Source organism: Dermacentor andersoni, chromosome 1 (assembly GCF_023375885.2).
Source record: "Dermacentor andersoni chromosome 1, qqDerAnde1_hic_scaffold, whole genome shotgun sequence".
In the NCBI taxonomy this organism is placed as follows: domain Eukaryota; kingdom Metazoa; phylum Arthropoda; class Arachnida; order Ixodida; family Ixodidae; genus Dermacentor; species Dermacentor andersoni.
The window spans coordinates 33,020,914-33,044,911 of record NC_092814.1 but is presented as its reverse complement, the minus strand read 5'-3'; the positions used below and the strand labels follow the sequence as shown (position 1 = coordinate 33,044,911).

Below are 23,998 nucleotides of genomic sequence, written 5' to 3'. Positions count from 1 at the left end.
CTGCTTTCTTTTTTTTTCCTTTCTTTTTTTGTGTGCGTGTATGATTCCCGGCGGCATATACCTTGAGTACACAAAGAAAAATTCCCGAAGAAAGCTCCCATCAACAGTGCCGTAACAGCGCAGGTTACGATGGTGCAAACATCTCATGAGTAAATTTCTGGGAAGCGGACGCTTTCGCTTGATTTAATTGTGCACGGGGGCAACCGATCCCGTATCTGCAGCAAAAAAACGTGCTGCCTGCTGTTCGGCGCTGAGCGTTCTTCTGTGCTGGATGACGTAGGGCGAACTTTCGGAGGAGGCAAAGTAGGAGCATGAACACGTATGTTTGCGTTGCCGGTATTGGTTCTGCATGTGCTAAAGCGTACGTTTGCGCCTAACAGTTCGCGTTGTAACAAACAGCGTCATGCGTTTCTTGTTGATTGTAGAGCTTCATTTACATTCTGCTGAGCACTTGCATAGACAGTAAAAGTTTCATTATCCTGTATGATACTTACTTTTTGTGTTCACTTCGCGGCAGAATGTGCAAAAGTTCTTCTTTGAAGTCCTTGTGTTTCTTAACGTTATGTAAACAATTCTTAAAGACGTCCTGCAACACTCCTGATTGCCATTTCTTACGTGCCATTCTATTGTAATATATAGTCCACACATTGGTGTGAAATGTGCAAAAAGTACGAAAATGAAAAAAATAATTTAATCTCATTGGCAGGTTTTTAACTGCATAAAACGCTTGTAGCTGCACACGAGACTAATTTTAACACAATATCCTTACATGTAGACTCGTTGCACTTTTTGATGTCACCGATCACACAAATTTTGTCAAATACAATTCGTCACAAGCCATAGAGCAATGCGAAGGAAGGTAGAGCACCTTAAATTGAAGGAAAATCCCTGAAATGCTTTCTAAGCACGTGGAATATACCATATAGCTTTTATATATCCAGTTCTCCTGTAAGCGGACATTTCTTGCATTGGGCACAGCATGCATATCGAACAAATGCAGAGTATATGCCCTTCGGTTCCGCGTGCTCTTTAACAATTCGCATTCATTTTTGCGGCATGAAAATACGTTAGTTCACTGTATTCGCGTTTCACGACGGTAGTTTTCTGCAAACGCGAAGTGTCTGGGCGGTCTCGGTTGGCACTGCAGGCCCTGCGGTAGGCGCGGCACTGTCGTCACAAAACTGAGGAACAGCACAGTCGACGCCTGTAACGCAAGCCCCGCGATGGAACACGCTATACTATTAGTTCGAAGGCGAGCGGGCGCTCCGTAGTGTCTCTTTCGTAAGCGACCAGATGAGCATTGCTCGGTATATTCACTGGAACGACAAGATGCAGATCCATATTTTAAGCTCGAGATTCAAGTCCGCAAGCCACCTCGCCAGAATTTCATAACGCCGTTCGCTGCCCGATGCTCAGCAGGCGCGCGCTGCGGCGCAACGCGCTCGGAAATTAGAGCAAATTAGGCCGACTGCAGAGTGAGTTTTCCACCGATCAAAACGTTCAAGGGCTCAGGCTTTCTAAACTATAGCTTTGCGTCCCCGAGAAGCGCATACGGACGGCGCGACGCGCCGTCACAAGTGTGCCGTCACCCAGCGTAGCTTAGACGAGCGTCGGGGTGCGTTGCTGGCGCTCGCAACGAAATGAACGCGTGTCCCTGACAGCGACTGGCAAGTGCCCGTTGCATGCGCGAAGGGGCTTGGGAAACGCGCGCGGATACTGCGTCCTGCAGGCTTGACAGCGATTCCGGTTCCGTTTGCGTGGCGTGTCCCGCCAAGTGCTGTCACTGCCGTCGCGCTTTGAAATGCATGTCTCGATGAGCCCCGTCGTTGGGTGCGCCGGCGTTGTGTTGCGAAAACCGAGCTTTCCTGTGCAGTACAGCGCCGCGCGAACTGCACTTTTCTGTCCGGGAATTTGATTGTTGCCAGCGTGCGCGGCTGACACTCTTCGAATGAAATAGTTTCGCCGGAGAGAGAATTTCGGATCTCTTTCCTTTTTTTTTTTTTAGTTTCCATCCGCGTAGCCAGTTACAAAGCGTCTCCGTTTTACTTCGCCTAGCGCTTTCGAAGCTCCCATTACATAGAAATGTACGCAGCGGCGCATTTTGCGAACGATATTGATGCGCACGCAGAACACGGCACGGGACACGCTTATTCAAGCTTGGCAGATGAACAGCAGCGGCCATTTCCGGCAATTTATTGCTTAAAAAATAATATTCTGGGGTTTTACGTGCCGGAACCACGATATGATTGTGAGGGACGCCATAGTGTGGGACTCCGGATTATTTTGACCGCCTGGGATTCTTTAACGCGTAGCTAAATCTAAGTGCACGAGCGTTTTTGCATTTAACTCACCTCTAAATGAGGGCGCCATGGCCGGCATCGATCCCACGACCACGAATTCAGCAGCGCAGCGCCATACACTATATTGTTCAAGCACACGCGAACGCGGGAGAGAAGCAGAGGCAGCGGGATAAGTTTTGAAGACAGTGAGAGAGATAAGAAGGAAAGGCAGAAAGGTCAACCACGGTCTTGCCCAGTTGGCTGTACACGCGAGGAAGGGTAAAGGGGGAAAGATAGGTAGAAACAAGCGTGCAGTTGCCCCATAGGGCTCGCCGTCGTCTGATGCACAACTCGGTACCACACGGCATCACTCAATAAACTTAACCTGTGATCAATAAATACGGTGAATTATTGATTTCATGGATTGATTTTTGCAGCAAAGGCTGTACGTGTATGCAGGAATACAGCTTATTCTCCTTAAAAATATTCGCCTCTCACGCATATGCACTTTTGAGATCGCGTTTAGAGGTTCCACATATGCACTTTTGGCGAAGGCTACGATTGCGTTGGATGTGATTGAGCTCAGCGATCACATTGCCTCAACACGTCGGCCATTGCACGTCTTTCGCGCTGTCCCAACCGTCGCGGAAGTGCTTGCACCACTCGTACACAAACTTTTTCTATAAAGCACTGTTTCCATACACCTGGTGCATCATGCTGTGACATTACCTTGGTATTCTTACAAGTTTTAAGGAGAATTTCACGTTCGTATGTAGCACCATTTCACTCGTAACAGCGTCGCTGCACTAGACCTTGCTCCACACGTCTCGACAACTGCACGTCAGGGAAATCACACGGCTTCGCAAAAAATGAGTGATAGACCTCGAGCTTCACTGACCAGACCGCCAACCAGTAGTACCAACTGCACTGCATGCCAGCAATCCATTCGGTGTATTTCATGATCACAAGTTGTGCAATGCAACCTCACTCATCTGTCGTAATTGTCTGGATACTAGGATAGCAAGGTATGCCGCTCAATAGGGAGATTTAGAAACAGCGTGCCCAAGTGGCTTTGCATAGGCGAAAGCCTAAACTCCGTTGTAGGCTTTTCGCGTTCTTTAGCAATCCCGGTGGTTTGCGTACCCCAACTTTCGGTGCTCAAGGTCTAAAACTCCCTAATGATAGAGATAACTTGCTCTCCCGAGAATCCTTTTCCTGGGCTCCCGCCGTCCCCGGATCAACCCAGACGAGCCCCACAACCTCGCCTTCCCTCGAGTCACACGAGTGTTATCGTCGCTTTTTCCCTGTCACGCACCCGCACATCACGCGTCAACAAGGCGCCATTATCCGCAGGGCAAAAACAGACATCCTTCCCACCCACGAGCGCATCCACCTTCTCCGAGTTCTCGCGGAAGATTTCCCTCCCTGCACACAAAGCGGCTACAGCTCAGGCACCTCTCGCATACTGTATGTATGCCACCCTCATACACTACTTTATAGCATCTGCCTATCTCTACCACCCAACCTTGGGTGACTGACTACGGCCACCACAGACCAGGAGCAAGAGTACGTGGCAGCGTACATCTCATCCGCAAACAAGTACGCTGACAGAGGTGGACTGGGTTGAGGCCGCTACCTCATTAATCCGCTGAGTCACAATAAATTTTCATCTCTTCTTCTCTGGCCTGTGCGCTTTCAAGAAACACGTTTGTTGTTGTACATTTTATATAATTGACGTATGACAAAAATGCAGGGAGAGGGACATCATGCGTTGAACTTTGTGTCGAATGGGAGATCCCATATCCTTTGTTATTTATTGAAGCTAGTACGATGGGGCTAAGGATGCCTTTCATTGGTGCTTTCACTGGTCAAATCAGGTGCCTCTCATTGCTTACTGTGTCTGGCCTAGCAGACCACTGCACTAGTAATCTAAAGATTAACCAATTGCAGGCATTTAAAGGGAATTGAGTATTTAAGGCGGGATTAGATCGCGGTTGGACAAATGCAGTTAAGGCTGAATTGTTAAAACGCCTTTAAAAGAACTTTAGGGCAACTCAACACTCAGCTATCACCATTTGCCGAGGAATGACTAATTAAGGCTGATGCTAGTGTCAACCGCAGCCTTTCGCAGGCTGCAAGGGACAACCGGCTACCGGCATTTAATACATATATTTCCACTTTGGTGTCGGCCGGCCTCATCAGAAGAAAATCTTGGCCCTTATGCACAAACATCTCCTACGGTCCTCTGCCCAAACATAACCGTGAGGCTACAAACTCCTATTTCTTTTTAAATATTTTCCGATTAATGCTTATGAAGTGCCTGGATTAATTAACATACTAAGGAACTGATCGTTTATGAAGTTGACCCCCAGCTCAAACGCAAGAGAAAAGTAGAAATTTCGAAAAGCACCGAGACACTAATTCATCAACTGCGCTTTGGAACATGTTATACAACGCATTTTTATATATCGCATAAAACGGGCTTCATCCGCGGCTTGATCCTGTGGCAACGACGATGAGGATGTTCGCACTGCACTCCTCGAATATGCCCCAAAAACGAGAGCAAGGACGTCAGCTCGAACATGAAGTAAACTCCATTCATCCTCACCAACCATTCACACTTGCAAAATTGCTAGGCCCTTGGCCATCGAAAACAACGCTGCGTAAAACACGAAACGCATGCGAACACCTTTTCCAAAACGTTCAGCACAGACACAGGCATCCTTAACGAGTACCAGATGCCGCACTGAATAGTTACCACAATGTAACTATAACTTGTGTCCATTATTTGTATTTATGAGCGCTTGTATAGTATGTGTAATACACTTTTGTATCCTGTGCTGAAGCTCACTGATGTGTTATTTAATCGGTACGTATTCCTCATCTATTCATGTGTTGATTTGGTCCTGTTGGCCTTAGGACATTGTTTTTATATATATATATATATATATTATTATTACGATATGCTCAAGCGATGCTCAAGAAATGAGCCGCCGCGACAACGACGACGAAGTTGGTCGGTGCGCTTGGCGCGAGCGAGTGTCAGCCTGGCTGCCTGGCTCCAGTGTAAATAGCCTGTAAATAGCTTCTTCTGTCTGTGTCTTTCCACACGCAACATTCTGGTGGAGGTGCTGGGTAAAGAGGGCTTGGGCGGGCAGAAGGACTGGAACGATTTCTCCTTGCCAAGGCTAGGCTGGCGGGGGCCCATGGTGCCGGATCGCGAGGTGAGCTCCTTCATTTCAGATGTCGGCTTCTGGGACGCCATGCTCGACACGTTCACGCAGCGGAGCCTGTGTTCTTTGATGTTGTCCTTGGCGACTGATCTCTAGTGGTCAATTAGCTCGCGGGGGCTGATCTCGAGCGTCTCGATGCCAGCGGTCATGGCGTAGGTGCCGTCTTAGCCCAGCGTCAGCGTGGCCAGGATCGCGTAATTGCTTATGCGAGCCGCCTCCCCTTACAAAAATGACTTTAGACTGTCTATAGAAAGTCTATAGACTTTTCATAGACGACCTTTCCTTTCTATAGATTTGGACTTTTGTTGGTACAAAGTCTATAGACTGTCTATAGACGAAAGTCGATAAAGTTTCTATTTCTTTTTGTCTATTCGCAGTCTATAGACGGTCTATAGAAAAAAGTTGATAAGGTGTTTGTTTCATTTTTGTCTACTTCCCCTCTATAGAATACCTACAGACGAAAGTCGACACAGTCTCTATCTATTTTTTTCCATACTTTGTCTATAGACTTTCTATGGACGAAAGTCGATAGGGTTTCTATTTCTTTTTGTCTACTCGCAGTCTATAGACGGTCTATAGAAAAAAGTCGATAAGGTGATAGTTTCTTTTTTGTCTACTTCCCCTCTATGGACTACCTATAGACGAAAGTCGATACTGTTTCTATGCATTTTGTCCATAGTTTGTCTATAGACTTTCTATAGACGAAAGTCGATAAGGTTTCTATTTCTTTTTGTCTACTCGCAGTCTATAGACGGTCTATAGAAAAAAGTTGATAAGGTATTTGTTTCTTTTTTGCCTACTTCCCCTCTATGGACTACCTATAGACGAAAGTCGATACAGTTTCTATCCACTTTGTCCACACTTTGTCTATAGACTTTCTATAGACGAAAGTCGATAAGGTTTCTATTTCTTTTTGTCTACTCGCAGTCTATAGACGGTCTATAGAAAAAAGTCGATAAGGTGTTTGTTTCTTTTTGCCTACTTCCCCTCTATGGACTACCTATAGACGAAAGTGGATACAGTGTCTATTTATTTTTGTCCATATACTTTGTATATAGACTTTCTATAGACGAAAGTCGAAAAGATTTCAATTTCTTTTTGTCTACTCGCAGTCTATAGAAAAAATTAGATAAGGTGTTTGTTTCTTCTTTGTCTATTTCCCCTCTATATGGACTACCTGTAGAGGAAAGGCGATACAGTTTCTATTTATTTTTGTCCATACTTTGTCCATAGACTCTCTATATTATGGGCAATAGTCGACAAGGTTTCTATTTCTTTTTCTCTACTCCCGGTGTATTGAATGTCTATAGAAGAAAGTCGATAATATGTAATTCCGAGTTCCCATACCCCCCGCCCTCTGCGAACGCGATGATATGGCGCTGGTTCATGCACGACGGCACCGCAACCCCGGCGCGGCGGGAAAACCGTGCAGACTGCTAGTCTGCGTTCGGTGCAGCTTCCCCGAACGAGGATCGCGGTGGAGCAGGCACTGTCTGAGTCACCAATGTCTTCCAGGCACCCGAAGGCCCTAAACCTGGCTGCTTCCCGGACGCACAGTTCGCGAAGACCAGGTGGTGAAGGTCAGATGGTGATGATGTGGCAAAGGTGGTGAATAAGTGGCAAAAGCCGGCAGACCAGGTGGTGAATTCACCACCTGGTCTGCCTCTGAGTTGTCGTGGTCTTGCATGTCTATAGATTAACAATAGACAAACATCGTTAATCTGGGCCCAACCCGTGTACGCTGTAAGCAAGCGCAGGTACCGGTGGATAATACTTAGCTGCGTTTGATATAAGCCACTGAAGTTGTATACTGCTAAGATTGCTGTAGAGCCTATTTGTAGACATTAGTACGCACATAGTGTATACCTCCGCATTTGTTGACCACATGATATGATCTACGTAGTCGCTCTCGGCAATCCCAAGACAGTCTTCACAGTTGTCGCACCACTTTTGCGGCAGTAGAATAAAGAAAGCAAAACGCCGATCCAATTGTTATAATAGATGTTATGAACGCCAGCTTCAGCTACAACTGGATTCCAAACAGGCATCAAGCTAACAGCAAAGACACTCGTAATGTTTGTAGCTGACAACGCGGACTTTGTGAATGTGCGATGAACCGATGTCGTGCATGTGGTGTTCGCGTTGTGTGTCGTCCGATTCTCGGATACTTTTCACATTGTCTTCATATCTCGGCTGCGTCACTAACATCGGGCGGTTTTTTGTTGACTGATATCCCGCACTATAAACCCATCAAAGTTTCTCATTCACTTGAAATAGGTGCCAAATTCTCTGAGCCCACCCAGTGTTTCGCCGGCGGTATGCCTGCGCAGCCTCGCATATGAGTACCTCAATGCTGTACTGATTGCTTTGACCTATCATGGGAACAGAAAAGTAGCACTAACATACGTGCGGGCATCACATTTGGCGGTAGGCTGGAAGATATGCTACAAGTACGCTGTATTACTAATCGACGCTGGCAATAATGCGTCTGAAACGTCTGAAGGGCCCTGTAACGGCTTTTACAAACAGCGCATTCATGTTAGCGTTCCAGTCTCATACGATAGCCCACAGCGTTTGTCATGCAACCTGCCAGCGCATTTCCTTCGTCCATGAAAAAAGATGAATTATGGTGATAAAGATGCATAAGCCACCCGTTCCGGAGCGCATGGCGCGCAGGGAGAGAGAGAAAGAGACAAAAAAAAAATGAAGGAAAAGGCGCTCACACTCTTCCGAGCGCGCACGCCCTCGGGCGCGGAGCTCCTGCGCATGCTCGGAGCTCTTGCGCATGCGCGGCGGTGCGTCGTCTCAACGAGTGCGCCAGGCACGTAAACGGTTGTATCGGTGTGCGGTGTCTGCCTGAACGTTGGTGTCTGTGTATGCGTGTCTTCTTTGTGGCATCACACGTCAACTACACCGGACGGTAAGCTTTAGCAAATGTTTTGCGTCAATAGCTAATGATTATGTGAGCGCATTTCGTAGCGCGAAGCGGCTGCATGTAGCGCAGGCGACTCGGGTATAGTGTCGGTTTGTCGTTGACATGGTTTGATAACGCGCTCTTGTTCTCGCTTCTACTATACGGAATGTTTTACGGCGAGCGATCGCCGTAAAATCGCCGTTGATTTTAGCATTATAGTTTAGGTGCGTAAAGAAGGTAGTACACCATGTTTTAACTTGATACTGAGCTACCACTAGGCGGATTGTGTATGTTGGGCAGCCAGTGTGGTAGATCTCATTTCGTGGCGCTTGATCCCGCCTCGATGAATGCTGCGCCGCATGTGTAGTGAAATTCTCGTGACACGCTTTACGTGTATATCTCGAAATTGTGTTGGCATCAAGAATGTTCAGACAGACACGTATAGTTGCCTAACTGCTAACGTACTCGGATGAAAGGCCGTGTTTGCGGGGCATGCATCAGCAGTGTGTGCGCTGCCGTTCTCGCATTGTTTAAAAGTAGCAGTATTTTTAAGGTTCCTGGCAACCAATCTAAATAATTTTGGGAAGTTACCCCAAGCAAAACACGAGACTTGAAGAAATATCAAGCAGAAATCACTAGATTCACCCAATCTATTTATATGCAACCACAAACGCCTTTGGAGCATGAAACCTGCGATAAGCTCAGTCACTCGCAGCTTCGCAACTTAGCCGAAAAAATTGGAGAACAATAAATTAGTCGCTCCGAGAAGCACCTTTACACGTTTCAAACTGAAGGCATTGCGTTTGACGGTAGTTGGAAGATTTGTTTTTTGTCTCTTTTTTAAACAGTTTAGCAGCAGAAGTTGTCTTTCGAGCTATATGAAAAGCGTTAAGCGCCTTTCGATGCTTCGGCGTTATGCAGTTTACGTGCTCTTAATCACTAGGCAGCTGCTGGCGCAGATTCGCATTGTGCCAGTCGTGCATGGTATGAAGCCCTTGTCGTGCGTAATAAGTGTTCCGGTTTTCATTACTGTTGCATGTAGTGCCGTCGTCTTGGACAGACTGCATACTATATGCGCTGTACAAAAGAAAATAGAGCCAGATTATCAATTTGGTGGTCTTTTCTTAGTAGATAACGCACAGATTATTCAAATAATTCAGTGGACATTGCATTTGTTCTACCCTTATCAACACACCTAAGAGATCGTAACATGTTTTAGTTGATAAGTAACCTGATCAGTACGCCCCCATTCATGTGCATTCTACTGAAAGTGTGGCAAATGTATTCATCTCGAAGTATGAGAAAAGAGACATTGCAGACTGTTCTAAGCGGAAATAAATTGCAAATGTTAACGTGATTGTTCAAAACTGCAGTCAGTATGCTGAGCATGTTCGTTCGGCACGGGCATATTGCATTAACACCTGAAAAATGTGCAGAGTCCAGCCGGGTATCTTTGTTTCAACAATTATTATTATGGGAATCGTTTGGGATTCTCGCATTTCTTTTATTTTTATAAGTACACTGTGTGTCACGTGAACCTGTCTTGAAACGAAACGTACCGTTACTGGCACCGGCGACCATTACGGTTGTCTAACTGCTTATCATACTGTAGTATAACGAAACATCATAATGGTACTGATTAATATTGCCATGTAGTCTTTAGTCAGAGGTAAACAAAGTTAACTAGAGGCATAAGTGATGAGAGCATATTATATGAAAAACTACTATTGAACCGTAAAAATAACTCATTGTATAGTTTTCCCTCACATTGTTGCATTTGTTTTACGTGTGTCTCTGTGTCTTCCGTGCTGTACTCGTGTGGCCATCAATTACGAACTTGCCGAAGCCCTTGTCAGCTTTATTAAACAAGGGATTCATGTCAGTTGCATCTAATACTACATGTCAAGTGACTGACGTGTTATTCGTTTTATCAAAATATTATGGACTGGCAGTACTTGGCAAGCATTAAACCACAATATTTTTTTATTGCACTTAAGCTGCAGGCGTCATAGATTGCCAGAAAATTTTCATGAAAACAGCCAGGGAAGGCTTGGAAAAAGATCGGGAAATTTTAAAATGGCCACATAGGTATGCTGTCTCGTTATATGTCATACAAAGTTTCCGGAGAATCTCTGTGTTAAACATATTTTTAAAACGTTTCACTTCATAAAAATTGAGGAAAATTGGTTCTATTTATTTAAAAAAAAAAAGAAAGTCAAGCATACTGACAAGGCATTTCTTACTCAATATGTTTTTTTTGCGTTAGCTAAACGTCCTGAACCTCGATAGCCTAGAAAAAATTTTCATCTTTCAAAGCACCTTAAATAATTTACTGTCATAGAATTCATTCGAACTATACTATCAGTTCTGTTTCCTAGGAGGTGCATATCTTTCGTGCCATGACACAAAGTGCTCGTGTGGTATTTCGGGTGCTCATGTGGTATACCTAACTTGGAAACCTGTTAGCATGCCCAAGAGGCCTCATTACCTGTAAGAAATTAAGTGACCATATCAGTACAATCAACCCATCTGCCTTCTGTTGAAGTTATGGCCAATGACCCATTCATTTAAAAGTATTAGAAAGACATTTAAATGTGTATTAAGCAAAATAAATTACAATCTTAGGCATGATACTGAATATTCCAGTCACGTCTTCTGAAAATATCCCTCTGCACGGGCATACTTAACTACCAGCCAAAGAAAATGTACAGACAGCCCAACTGGGTAACGTTTCAGCAATAAATATAGAGACCATTTGGGATAAGTACATTAATGCATCATATATGAACTTTTCATAAAAGGGAACATACTGTTGCTGGCACGAGCAGCAGTTGTGACTGTTTAATTGTTCACCATACCATGCAAGAAAACATTGTATAAAGGTACTGATTTGTATTGACAAGCAGCCATTAGTCATAGTTAAACCGCATTAAGTATTGACTTAGATGGTTTGAGCAAATATATTAAGCTGCCTAATGAACATAACAAAAAATACACACTTGTTATTTTTGCCTCATTTTGCTGCATCTACTTATTTGCAGCATACACCTGCAGCACCTTTGGGACTAATGACACAAAGGTCAAGGCCAGCCTGGCGACCATGCTTGCCAAGGAGTAGTGTAAATATTTAATCTGTTTCCATAATAGCATAAGACATGAATTTAAGGAATTCATCTATTATATCCAGCAATAAAAACTGTTAATGCATTGCCGGTGCATTTGTTTTATTTTTTGCGCTGCATGATTCAGCACTATATGAATTCTTTCTGTTTATGCAACATATATAAAAGTACAGCTGGTTCAGGAGCAATATTAATCTACTAACGGTAATGCATAAGTGCAGATGAAAAGGAACAGGTGCACATGCATAAACACATTCAAAACGTTTTGCTACCGCATGTAAAGAAAAATGTGAACTAACTTGTAGATAGCCGCTATGGAGTTATGGCCTTATACACTCTTTGTAGACTTGTCTATAAAATGTCTGTGTCTTGGAGTGTCTATAGATTAATGAAAATTCATGTTTGTTGACAAATGTCTGCAGAATGTCATAGAAAAAAGTGTATCGGATTATGAAGTTCTGTTTTTGTAGACTGAAGTCTATAGAATGTCTATAGACTATCTATATACATTTGTCTATAGACATTCCATAGACTTCAGTCTACAAAAGTAGAACTGTATATATAGTTCTACTTTTGTAGACTGAAGTGTATAAAATGTCTACAGACAAATGTCATCTATAGACATTCTATAGACTTCAGTCTACAAAAGTAGAACTGTAAGCCTATACACTTGTCCATAGACATTCTGCAGACAACTGTCTACAAACATGAATTTTAATTAATCCATAGACACTCCATAGACTCGGACTTTTTATAGACTAGTCCATAAAAAGTGTATGGCCATAAGTCTATAGACAGTCTATAGACTCAGACTTTTTATAGACTAGTCCATAAAAAGTGTATGGCCATAAGTCTATAGACAGTCTATAGACAATCTATAGACTCAGACTTTTTATAGACTAGTCTATAAAAAAGTATGGCCATAAGTCTATAGACTGTCTATAGACAGTGTATAGACAGTCTATAGACTCAGACTTTTTATAGACTAGTCTATAAAAAGTATGGCCATAAGTCTATAGACTGTCTATAGACAGTGTATAGACAGTCTATAGACTCAGACTTTTTATAGACTAGTCTATAAAAAAGTATGGCCATAAGTCTATAGACTGTCTATAGACAGTGTATAGACAGTCTATAGACTCAGACTTTTTATAGACTAGTCTATAAAAAGTGTATGGCCATAAGTCTATAGACTGTCTATAGACTAGTCTAAAGAAATGTCTATAGACGGTCTATAGACTTCATAGACAAATGTCTATAGACTGTCTATGGACTTTCTATAAAAATTTTTGTAAGGGTCCTCACACCATCGGAGCGCAACTATTCCATTACGGAACGAGAATGCCTTGCTGTAGTCTGGGCGGTTGCGAAGTTCCGTCCTTACCTTTACGGTCGCCCTTTTTCCGTAGTAACTGACCATCATGCTCTCTGCTGGCTCTCTTCGCTAAAAGATCCTACAGGTCGGCTTGGTCGCTGGGCTTTGAGGCTACAAGAATTTTCATATTCCGTGGTGTACAAGAGTGGCCGCCTGCACCAAGACGCTGACAGCTTGTCGCGTTACCCTGTTGACGACTCTGACTCCTCTAATATTGTCAGTGCTTCTTGCGTATTCTCTGTATCACAGCTGCTTCATTTCGCCGACGAGCAACGCCGTGACGCCTACATCAGAGCACTCATCGACCGTTTTGAGCACTCTCCGCCCGTTGCTACTCTACGCCTCTTCGTCCTCCGCGACGGTACTCTGTACCGTCGTAACCTTCATCCGGACGGCTCTGAGTTCCTACTTGTAATACCTAAACACCTCCGCTCCATCGTTATAGAAGAGCTCCACGACGCACCAACGGCAGGACATCTCGGCGTATCTCGAACCTATGACCGTGTACGTCGCCGTTTTTTCTGGCCTGGTCTTGCCCGTTCCGTACGACGTTACGTCGCCGCTTGTGAAGTTTGCCAACGACGCAAGAAGCCTTCCCAGCTCCCCGCTGGTTACCTGCAGCCGCTCGACATTCCTGCCGAGCCCTTTCATCGTGTCGGCTTAGACCTTCTCGGCCCATTTCCGGAATCTACATCAGGGAACAAGTGGGTTGCAGTCGCGGTGGACTACGCGACCCGCTACGCCGTAACCCGTGCTCTTCCGACCAGTTGCGCAACTGATGTTGCGGACTTCCTCCTACATGATATTATTTTGATGCATGGTGCTCCGCGTCAATTGCTAACAGACCGTGGCCGTACGTTTTTGGCCAAAGTCATCGACGACATCATGCGTGCCTGCTCAATACGTCACAAATTTACCACCTCCTACCATCCCCAAACGAACGGCCTCACTGAGCGCTTGAACCGCACCCTTACAGGCATGCTATCCAAATACGTTTCCGACGACCACCGTGACTGGGACCTGACTCTACCTTACATTACCTTTGCATATAACTCTTCCCGTCTCGAAACTGCTGGCTTTTCCCCGTTTTACCTCTTGTACGGCCGCGAACCAACGCTACCACTGGACACTGTGCTTCCGTCCGCCACAGCTTCAACTAGCGCTTATGCCCGTGATGCAATCGCCCATGCTGACCACGCTCGCCAACTTGCGCGCAGTCGTCTACAAGTGTCTCAAGACAAGCAGAAGCAACGCTACGACCTCCGTCACCGTGATGTCCATTTTGTGCCCGGCAGCCTCGTGTTGCTTTGGTCACCGTCGCGTAAAGTTGGCCTATGTGAAAAACTCCTTTCTTGTTACACAGGCCCATATCGCGTGCTCCGCAAAGTGACCGATGTCACCTATGAAATTGTTTTAGCCACGCCCACTACGTCCTCCGCTGTGACAACCAGGGACATCGTCCACGTCGCCCGACTCAAGCCCTACAACTCTCCACGCGCCTTGGATATTTAACAGCACCGTGACGGTGCTTTTGCCGCCGGGGGGTAGTATTACGATATGCTCAAGCGATGCTCAAGAAATGAGCCGCCGCGACAACGACGACGAAGTTCGTCGGTGCGCTTGGCGCGAGTGAGTGTCAGCCTGGCTGCCTGGCTCCAGTGTAAATAGCCTGTAAATAGCTTCTTCTGTCTGTGTCTTTCCACACGCAACAATATATATATATATATATATATATATATATATATATATATATATATATATATATATATATATATATATATATATATATATATATAGATATATATATATTGTTGTTTCTGCTATGGGCGAAAAGATGTAGCCGGCACCCTACAGGGTGACTGCATCTCTTTCTCTTAAAGGCATACGGAACAAAAATCTGAAAAAAAAATTAGGGAAGCATCGAACTTCTACTCGGAAGACACTACTGTTGCGATGAGCAGTGCTTATTTCACATATTTTTCAAGGGATGGCCATATTTTTGGAGGATCGTGTGCACCCGGCGGCTGCACGCCGACAGGCGTGACGTCATGTGTGCCGGCTTGCAACACCAGCAGCAGGCGCTGTTCTAACAAAGCACGGAAGTTGTTTCTAAATTGTTCGCGCTTAAGTTTCTGAACACTGTGAAAAAACACGGGGGCGATTTGCACGTTGTATCGACAATGTTCACACGCCGATACGGCAGTCGACCATCGCGCGACAGCGAGCATACACATAGAACGCCTGTGGCGTCTGTTCGTCGTCTGCTCCTGTCCACTTTCTACTTGCGCCAGCGTTGTCGTGCATCCACTGCGGGCGCTATATGAAGCTCTCCCATGGCGCTACGCGGAATTTTCATGACCAGATGGCCGTGCTCTCGCAGTGGTTGCAGAATTAGGCGTCTTTTCCTTCTTTAGATCAATATCTATCTGACCAGATGAAAAGTATTGAAGGACCCTGCTACTACGATGCCATAGCGCACTTTTGCTGACATGCCGCAGCTCTGCAGCGAAGCAGGGCTCGTCTGATACTCTCTGTCATCGAAGTGTTCGGAGCACAGAAAGTCACGCTTTGATGGCGCCCATGTTGGCTGCGATGGGCGCGCAGCATGAATGCATATCCTTCGGAGCTTCGGCTCTGTCGGAAAGGTATGACACGGCTTGCCTCGCCCGACGATACTTTTCTCCCACCCTTGCGCGCAGAAGCGTAGAGGCATTCTCCTGCGTTGTGCCAGCTGCTTCACTGATGACATTACAAACCAGCACACAACACAAACGGCGATATTGATGACTTGGGCACAAGCTCCGCTTGCGGAAACGAGCATGCGGCTGCGAGCAACTGCGTAGTTGAGACGTCGTTCACTGCCGTCCGGCGCCGTCCACGCGGATGGGCAGACGCTGGCTGGCACGCCGGTATCGGGCACAGACAACGTCACAGGCACCTCACTTCCTGTGGTTCACGGCGCGGCCGCTTGACGCGGTACATTGCGAAAAATGCATTCAATTCATTATTTTCCGCTAGTTCCTGCCTGAAAACATGGTTGCGTCAACCATATTTGAAACAGAACAGCGCGGTTTTGACGGGGACAGCAGGGAGAAACGGCATGGACGAGCGCTGTCCTGCAACTGAAGTTTATTGCTTGGAACGAAGAATATACAACAGCTGCAACCAACAGGAGAAACCAAAAAATCCTGTCCCCTTACCTCTACACGTGCAGTGTAGAGGTAAAGGGACAGCGCTCGACCGTGTCGTTTCTCCCTGGTTGTCCCCGTCAAAACCGCGCTGTTCTGTTTCAAATATGGCTTACCAACTTGCCCAAACGTCCGTTTTAATGTGTCAACCACGTTCAGCATACAAGCTTTCATTTGGGCTAAATATCTCGGCGGCAAAATATTTGTTCAGTATCCCTTTGATTTCATTTCACTAGAAAAAAAGTACAAGCGGAACTTCGATGAAGATAAGGAGGAAGTCGACCAAGACTATGCATGCGGGGAGAAAAAAAAAAAAAATGGCAGGGTAAACAGTCCGGCTCACCTGTATTTCATTACAACACTGTCGACCCGTTCAGTGCCATTACAGAACAGTAACATGAACACACAGCCTACCGGCAAACATTTCAGTAGCACAGAATTTGCGAAAAAGGTTCACGCGACTTGGCCTCTCAGCCTGCATATTACGTGAGCAGTGTAGTAGAGGTTAGGGGAAGTATCTACTGCAAATTTTCACTCGACGGCAGATACTGCAAAATGAAAAAAAAAAAAAAAGCTATTTTTTTCCCGCGAATCCCGTGTTACGAAAGCTTTTGCGGTCGGTGGTACATGAATTTCTCGGGGAACGAATGTAACAAAATGGTATTTTAAAAAATATCACTGCACACAGGCACAACCACTTCACAATATGATGTAGACACCAAAAGAAGATAACGCGCTATATCATTGTTAGCAAAAATTATATATTTTTTAAGAATCAACTAAAAAAAGCTATTTAACGTGCAGGAGCAATAGATAGATAGATAGATAGATAGATAGATAGATAGATAGATAGATAGATAGATAGATAGATAGATAGATAGATAGATAGATAGATAGATAGATAGATAGATAGATAGATAGATAGATAGATAGATAGATAGATAGATAGATAGATAGATAGATAGATAGATAGATAGATAGATAGATAGATAGATAGATAGATAGATAGATAGATAGATAGATAGATAGATAGATAGATAGATAGATAGATAGATAGATAGATAGATAGATAGATAGATAGATAGATAGATAGATAGATAGATAGATAGATAGATAGATAGATAGATAGATAGATAGATAGATAGATAGATAGATAGATAGATAGATAGATAGATAGATAGATAGATAGATAGATAGATAGATAGATAGATAGATAGATAGATAGATAGATAGATAGATAGATAGATAGATAGATAGATAGATAGATAGATAGATAGATAGATAGATAGATAGATAGATAGATAGATAGATAGATAGATAGATAGATAGATAGATAGATAGATAGATAGATAGATAGATAGATAGATAGATAGATAGATAGATAGATAGATAGATAGATAGATAGATAGATAGATAGATAGATAGATAGATAGATAGATAGATAGATAGATAGATAGATAGATAGATAGATAGATAGATAGATAGATAGATAGATAGATAGATAGATAGATAGATAGATAGATAGATAGATAGATAGATAGATAGATAATGATATTTTCGAAGCTGTGAGAACTGGGCTCATCAGTGCGTTCAATTGAGTTAGTCTTCCTGAAAAAGAAAGTCTGTAAAGCAAGCATAGCAGATAGATGTCTATAGAATATACCGGCTGTGTGATGTATTGAAGTCTGATTTGCAACAATGCGGGTATACTTGATTTGCTATGAAGGACGTGGTCAGTCTGATCGAGGAGATTACTCACACCACCTTGTCATCCCCGTATTACCCCAACCTACATTAACAACTAAGATTGTAGGGTTGAGCAGTAGGGACTCAATTCAAAAGGTGCACTTCGAAGCCCACTCATGACGCTCTGGCTACTAAATTTTTGAGACTATACCTCCTTGTGAACACGTTGAGGCTTTTATAGCCACCGTGGCACTTTGAGGTAGTTCGCACGGCATCCGTTTCTTGCCATGTCGGGCTTCGCCCACTTCACAGTCTTCTGAGCACTACTAGCGCTGCATCGTTATTATTTTAATATTTCTTGCTCTCTTTTTCGGCATCAATCGCTTTTCGTTCTTTTTATTCTGTTTCTAGCTCCACTGTGTCCTCAGCTTTCTCAAGAAACCCCTCGAGGCCAGGCACTTCATCACTTGTATGTGTACTTTCTTGGTCCCTTTCGCTGAGCGATTAGGGCGACAGGACTCTTGTGTACTTTGCCCTTCTTATCTCCCTGCACTTTTCTGTCGCCTCCAACACCGAAGCGGGTAGGAAAAAGTACCGGGCTATCGATCCAGGACTTCGTCGTAAGTACAAAATCGCTCGCTTATTCCCATGGCTTCTTACCACAGTATCGTTAACTCGCCAGCGAGAGCTCCTTTCTCCAGATCACTTTTTTTTTCTTCCATCATTACGAAAAGTGTCTGCTTCAGCAGATTTGCCTAAGTCAGCCAAGCTTTCTCTTTTCACTTTGTGTGAATATTCTTCGCGTAACCATTTCCTCCTCCCTCCCCCCTCCCCTTGCGCACTCATTGCCGCTATCATCGCCACCACAGCTAGGGTGCGTTGTTGCGTACCGACAAGCGTACCGTTCTTTTTTGTTTCTTTCGCGCTTCAGCATAAGCAAATTATTCTGATGTTCGTTTTCCTGTTGCAGAGACAGTTTGCAGGAACTGATTGCCGTCATGTCAGTAATGCGAGCACAATCTAACGAAGACAGTGGTGACGGCAGTGAATTTCGCCCGAACGTTACTGCTGTTTGACAAAGAAGAATAGCCATAATTCCGCTATGAGGAAGCATCTGGTAAGTCAAACGGCAGTCCGAGCCAATATAGTTTTCATTATGTTCGAATTCAATAGCATGCTAATTATTATTTTCCTTTGGGTAGCTATGCACCTAAGAGAGAGTCAACGTCAACATAGCGAAAACAACACAGGGTTGAACGGTGATGGAAAAGTTATTGATCGATTCTTGGGAATTACCGCCTCAAAGCAACGCACAGGCTATGGGAAACCGTAGTGAGGTGCTCCGGGCTAGCTTCGACCACACTTGGTTATTTCATGTCCACACAAAACACCATACACGAGCGGTGTTGCATTGCGCCTCCATCGCAATGCGGCCGCCGCCACCGGCGATAGATTCCTAGAATCCGTGCTCAACGAGAGAGCGCCATAGCGGCTGAGGGCGACAGAAAGATGTAAACGGTGACTGTGCGAGTTTCTCCCGCTGCCGGCAAGGTAAATTGTTTTAGAAGTCCGAGAAAGACCAACTTAAGGTGTCTTCACTTTTTCCCCTATTCTCAGCAATATCGTTCTTCTTTCTGGACAATAATAAGGTAAGTCGGCAACAATCCTGTTGTACATTGAGCTGCCAGGTTGGTAACAAGTGGTAGCTGTCTAAGCTGCAGCGATTATCTATTTATTGCTGAAGCATAAAGAGCATTAAGGACTGATGAGTATGAAAGTAAAACATTAAAAACACTATTTACGCAAGGTATCGCGCACAATGCGCGGTATGCCTGTTGGAAACGCTTCGTTTGAAATTCAGCAGACTGGTGACCCAAACAGAAGACATATTTGCGCAATGCACTCAATGTTTATATTTATCTAAATATTACTCCGAAATACGCGAAAACTTTATGCTTGTGGAGATATGTCTTTCTTCAAACATTTCGTTTGTTGCTTGATCATAATGAAGCATGTATTTCAGAAGTTGTGTGGAAAAAGTGGCTCCGAAGGATTTTTGTTGCACACAGTACCATAAGATAACGCAACAGATTGTGAAGTCACATCGTCAATCCAACGGCTCGATGAAATAATCCATAAGTAAAAGTAGAGCTTCATGGTACGTATATGTTGGTGCTACTGAGTAACGGAATAGCTGTAGTCAGCTCTCGTATAAGTGAGTATAAATGTGGTAGAACATGAGGTCCAGCTTAACCGGTGCTTAGCGTGAAGATGGCGTCGATTTTGTCCTAACGCTGTGCCAAACAAAACAGAGGCAGTACTTAGAAGCGAATACTATACATAATGACTCCCAATGTCTCTAGCTTATTCCACCAATATTAGGCTATCTTCTGATATCTGTATTACCTTCTGTATTACGCTGTCTAACGGGCATTTTCGAGAGTAGTCGAGTCCATGAAGATCATACTCAGTGAGGCCATGCTCAGTAGAGATCATATACAGTGGAGATCGAAACATTTCGTGTTTCTACCACGCTTTTAACGTTTAGCGCAAACCAGCTTCAATGCTAATCGAATCTGCACTTATAGAATATAAATTATTTTTGCCTTCCGGATTACCGGTGGCCGGTGGCCTTATTGAATGCTGGATAAACGAACGAGTTATTTCTGCTTTGGCATGTAACCGCAAATTTGACAAACTTTTCCGGTCTTCCTCTTCTAGTGGTATACGACTGCACTGAAGGTGCCACCGACAAGCATTTATTCAGCTCACGAGTGAGTCCAACTTGCCTTTAGCTAGACCGACACGTGCGCTTGGAGGACCATGCATCGGGTGCCGTATTAGAGACCTGCTAGCCGAATTCTTCATTTTATGAAAGTGGCTCACTTTATCACCGCTCCGACAGCGCTTCGACGAATACGCAGCCTACAGCGACCTTTAGAGCGTCACAGCGCTTCCTCGCACACTGTTGCAGGAAGTGTGGTGTTTCTTCAACGGAACGGCTGCTCTTCATAAATAAGAAAAAATAAAGCGTGGCACAGCGGCTGTGCAAAAGGAAAAAAATAAGAAGAAAGGCAGAAGACGCGAGGCGTTCGCGTAATTAATGTCCTTGCCTAGATAGCAAACAAGGCGCAGCTCGCAGCGCTTAGCGCTCCGAGGGACCCGTCGGTGCCTGGGCCCGGTGATAACGGCCCGTAATGCTCTTCTGGCCCTCGCCGCGAAACACCGAATACGTAGCCACGGCGCAAGAGCAGCAAGGCGGTGCGACGGCAGGAGGTGTGCGAACAAAAAGAGAGATCGAAACAAAGAATCGGGGTGCGCGAGTTCTCTGCTTAGAAGCGCATGCCGGATGGAGGATAACTGCGCAGCGCCGCGGCGTCCGTCAGCCGCTCGAGGCGTGGTGGTGACTGCGAGCGGGGAACCTGCGGTGCGCATCGCGTTAAGGGAGACTAGCGCAGCCACAACAGAAGCGGTCTCGGAGATTCTGAGCACTGCATTAAAGAGAGCAGAAGGGAGAGGTAATAAAAAAAAAAAGGCTCGGGAGCGCTGAGTAACTACGCTCTATATTCTCGAGCTGTACAAGACTAATGACGCGCGTGGATTGTGTTGGATGCCAGCATTGTTCGAGAATGCGGGTTCTCTTCTCAGGCGTTGAGCCTACTCGCTCTCTAAATTCTGTGCCAGGATTCGTTTTGTTTGCACCCTCTCCTATATTCATAATGGTGGCACTTGAAAGATATATGACCTGTCTCGGAATCTTCATAAGTAGTAGTCGCGTCGTGGCCTTGTCTTCAAGTACTTACTCTTGGCATCGCGTGAGGATGAAGGCGCGTGGTCTGTGCATAGCTCGCTGCAAAATAAAGACGCGCATGTAGCAAATTAAGTCGAGCAAAGGCACTTGCCGTCGGGCCTCTGCATTGAAGGCTAGAAGGTATTGTATTAAAAATTAAATCCTGGAGTTTCACGTGCCAAAACCACGACATGATTAGGAGGCACGCCGTAATGGAAGATTACAGCGGATTAATTTTGACCACCTAGGGATCCTAAACGTGAACGTAATATACGGTACGCGGGTGTTTTTGCGTTTCGCCTCATCGAAATGCGGCCGCCGTGGCCAGAATTACAGCCCGCAACTTCGGGCTTAGCAGTGCGACACCAAAGCCACTACGCCACCACGGTGGGTGAAGGTATTGCGTACGATAACGTTTCAGAAACACACACAGACTGTGCGCGCCTCAGCGCGAATGTACGCCAGAGCACAGGCACAAAGGCGAACTTCGCTTGCGTAATATATGCAACTGCTTCGTGCGACATCGTGTAAACTGAATATACATATCTGCAGCAAAATTGTATCGAGGTAACATGGAAATAGCGGCTGTTCCAGAAAGCGCTGCATCGCGCTTTGCCTCGCTCGAAAAGATACGCGTGTACACTTTTGCTGCTGAGCTGTGCAGTGTGTATCGCAATGCATCAGCAGTTTCACAAGAGAGCGACACATGAACTTTGGAACGACGTAACGACAACGCAGGGCTTTCGTTGTTGCCTTGTTTATCTATTTTTCGTGCCGAGTTACTCGCTTAATTATGTTTATTACCTGCTCTTCTATAAACTTCTCCTCTATTAAAGGCGGCCTAAAGAGGACGCGTAACAGCAAAAAATTAACTGACATGTCCAATGCTTGAAAGGACTCGTCTAGTACGCTACTACATTGTGATACAGCTTAGGTAGAAGACATAGGCTACAATACTCCGCGTTAGACGCATATACGACGTACGATCTGTCGCACCAACGAAGGCATCCAAAAAAGTTCCAGCGGCCCACATCAGGTTCCAAAGAATCCAGTAGTCGGAACAGCCAACGTTCTGACGCGTCGAATATTGTATCCGACACCGCGTCGCACTATGTGTGCGACCATGCGCATATGCAACGCGTCCGAACTAACGGAAGCTTATTGGGAGACAATCAGCATAACAAAAGCCTCCGTCTATACAGTCGGCCGTCAAGGCGCTGTCGACGTCAGGCACCACTGCTGAACATATTGCGCGAACAAGTGTGCTCATAAATAATAAGCGACCCCTGCATAACGTGATAGCAAACATAACTATCAAAGCCTGCGTTCGAAAAAAAATTATCTTGCGTAGATGCAATTGGTGAGTATTGGTATCCTTGGATGTTGCCCCGCTGTAGCCTTGCTCGGCGTTCATGCGCCGTCCAATGAAGGCCGGGCACGGTAGATTTTAAAGCTACTGTGATAACGCTTTCCTCTGGCTTCAATTCCAGACCGGTGCACACGCTCTTGTGGACAGCAGTATACCTTCGCTTATGCGTGCCTGTCACTCTGGCAAAAAAAAAAAAAAAAAATTGCGAACAAGACATTCTGTGTCTAGACACTTTTGTACCACGACATATCAGAATAAGTTTTATCCAGAGAGAGAGAGAGAGAGAGAGAAAGGCAAAGGAAAGACAGGGAGGTTAACCCGAGATTATCTCCGGTTGGCTACCCTGTACTGGGGGAGGGGCAAGGGGATGCAACTTCTAGTCTAGGCATTGTATGAAAGCTTCGTGTAAGAACGTTGCTCCGAAAAATGCTTCACATCGCTTTAGCTTAAACGGTCGCTGAGCTTCTGTGATTAGTGCTTGTCACGTGCTTTGTGGTGAGAGAGCAGCCATTAATTGAACAAAACTACTGCATGCAGCACGCTGCCTGAAGAGCACTTGTGGTCGAGAAGAGCCACACGCCCTCACGTCCTTCCCCCCATCCCCCACCATGTGAATGTTTAATAGAGATCAACACTTCAGCACTGCGTGATCAGCAGCTTCTGCTGATCAGGTGGATTTGCGGCTCGGAGGTGGCGACGACTCCGTGCCGAACGCGAGTGACTTGTTCATGGGATATCGCATGGTTATTGGGAATCAAGCAAGTGAGTCACCAAAGGTCTCTGAGGATGCCCTTGAGACTGCTCGGTCCCATTGATGTTGATCATGCCAGCGCCGTCTTTCCTAAACCACTCTGTTGAACTCTGTTTCTATCTACACGTCATGTCAGACTCTCAGCCCTTGCTTGCCCGTCCAAGCGTTTCGCGTCTTTCGTCGCTTTCTTCCCATCGCTTGCGCGGCATCTTAGTGATGTACTAATTTTAGTGACGCAACGAAGTCTTGGCGACACAAGAATTCCTTGCTGCTCACTCTAAACAGCTTTCT

At 45.2% G+C, this 23,998-nt stretch overlaps 1 protein-coding gene and 1 long non-coding RNA gene across 2 annotated transcripts in view; one reads left to right on the top strand and one right to left on the bottom strand.

The window, feature by feature from the left end:
- The window catches only part of LOC126546074 (cell adhesion molecule Dscam1-like), a 706,711-nt gene that overhangs the window by 415,447 nt on the left and 267,266 nt on the right, over positions 1–23,998 (bottom strand). The gene's annotated exons all lie outside the window — the stretch shown is intronic.
- Positions 7,018–11,633, top strand: LOC129388179 (uncharacterized). The gene is made up of 2 exons (XR_008615210.1): positions 7,018–8,432; positions 11,468–11,633. It is a non-coding gene; the product is annotated as an uncharacterized lncRNA (long non-coding RNA).